The sequence below is a fragment of the Cornus florida genome, unplaced genomic scaffold (assembly GCF_030987335.1).
Source record: "Cornus florida cultivar Cherokee Brave unplaced genomic scaffold, ASM3098733v1 CherokeeBrave_3.0.0_Hap2_Chr07, whole genome shotgun sequence".
NCBI classification, from domain to species: domain Eukaryota; kingdom Viridiplantae; phylum Streptophyta; class Magnoliopsida; order Cornales; family Cornaceae; genus Cornus; species Cornus florida.
The window spans coordinates 24039833-24041947 of NW_026775577.1; the positions used below are offsets into that span (position 1 = coordinate 24039833).

Genomic DNA, 2115 nt, shown 5'->3' on the forward strand with positions numbered 1-2115 from the left:
AAAAGGTTAACACTTGATTCTAAGTCAAGAAGCGCCCAATTAATGATATGATCACCAATAATGCATGATGTAGTGGGTGAACCGGAGTCCTTAAACTTTGGAAGAGTGTTATGTTGCAAAATTGAGCTTACTCGCTCGGTCAAAACCACTTTTCTTGGTGCTTGGCTCTTGTTCTTCCGCTTTTAGGTGCACAAGTCTTTCAAGAATTTGGCATAAGCCGGAATTTAATTGATTGCATCCAATAGTGGAAGATTAACTTTCACTTGTCTAAACATTTCCATGATTTCATTGGTTTTTGCCTTTTGCTTGTCTTTTGAAATGGATCCTTTTAAGGCATCCGGAAATGGAACCTTTGGTTCAAACACGTTTTCAAAAATTTCTTTTGAATTCTCTTCAACACAAGTAGTTTTCAAATCATTTTTCAATAAAACGTTTTCAACATCATTTTTCAAAACTCCTTTTTTAAACACATCTTTTAAAACTTTCTCATTTACAAGATCATATATATGCAAAGAAGGAGGAATGGGATGTGAAACGGGACGGGTGACAACTTGAGGTTGCACCGGTTCACTCTCTTTATTAGACATTCCAACTTGATTGTCCACAATCCTACCACTCCGCAAGGTAGTCACCGTATTAACATGTTCAATGGTGTGGCCTTCCGATGAGGAATGGGTTTCCACAACACATTGTTACTTAGGTGGGGCATTTATAGGCATCTTTCCCTTCTCTCTTGCATTGAGAGTGCTTGCTATTTGCCCTACTTGGGTTTCTAGCTTTGCAATAGATTGAGAGTGAGAATGAAGCAATTGAGTGTTAGCCTCTAAAGTGCCTAAAGCATTCAAAACTTTCTCTTCAAAGGCAGGACTCCTAGTATTAGCTTGGGAATAAGATTGGTTGGGAAAATGAGAATTAGCAAATTAATTCCCTTGTGATTGATAGGGTCTATAACCTTGGGATCCTTGGTTTTGAAGTGGAGGTGGAATGTACTTCCCTTGAAAACCGCATTGGGAAGGGTTTGAGCCCTCTCCTTGGTTTTTCCAAGAGAAATTCGGATGATTCTTCTAACTTGGATTATAATGAGTACCATAAGGATTGTTCCCTTGGTTCACAAAAGCCGTATTGACTTGTTCATTAGGTTCACTTTGCATTTGTCCGTGAGGACAATAAAAAGTAAAATGAAGAACACTAGAACAAGTCATACATGTTTCACTTGATGCACGATGAGAATGGTTAGGGAAGGAAGATACTTGGTTCGCCGAGTTTTGGTTAATCAAAAATTGATTAAACCTTTGAGATAAAGACTTCATTTCGGCGGCTATTTCATTTGAATGGTCGACTTGATGTAAGCCAACACTCTTCTTACCTTGTGAATTTCTACCATTCTTGGATGATAGTGTTCTATGTAAAGAATTTTCACTCATACTTTCATAGAGATGCCACACGTCATCCTCATGCCTATCAATGTATGAGCCACCTATGGAAGCATCAACCATACCCTTATAGTTGTCCGGTAAGCTCTCAAAGAAGTATTGAACTAATTGCTATTTGGGCATGTCATGATGTGGACACTTCCTAAGCAATTCATTGAAGCGTTCCCATGCCTCATGAAACATTTCTCTATCCCTATGTGAAAATTCTCGAATTGAGGTCCTCATGGCATTAGTCTTAGAAACTGAATAGTACTTCTTCAAGAACTCTTGTTGCATTTCTGCCCAAGAAGTGATTGAAAAAGTCCTAAGATTGTTAAACCAATACTTAGCCTTGTCTTTTAAGGTGAATGGAAAAAGTTTGAGTCTTAAAACCTCTTTCGGCATGTCTGTATATTTTATAGTGAAACATACTTCAAGAAACTCATCCAAATGCTTGTAAGGTTCTTCACTTAGAAGTCCATGATAGTTAGGAAGCATTTGAATGGTTTGTGGCTTAATTTCATAATGATGTGCTCTAAATGAAGGCAATTGGATGCATGTAGGTGCATTATACTCATTAGGCACATAATGGTCTCTTAAAGCAAGAGGTGGATTAGCTACTTGAGGTGCAACATGAATACCTTGGTTTTGAATTCCTTGATTGTGGATGGGAGGTTATGGAGCATACATTGGCCTTGGCATT

At 38.2% G+C, this 2115-nt stretch overlaps 1 pseudogene; it reads left to right on the forward strand.

Moving 5' to 3' along the window:
* Window positions 1-1554: 1554 nt before the first annotated feature.
* LOC132267930 (small nucleolar RNA R71) lies at window positions 1555-1653 on the forward strand (annotated as a pseudogene).
* Window positions 1654-2115: the final 462 nt, after the last annotated feature.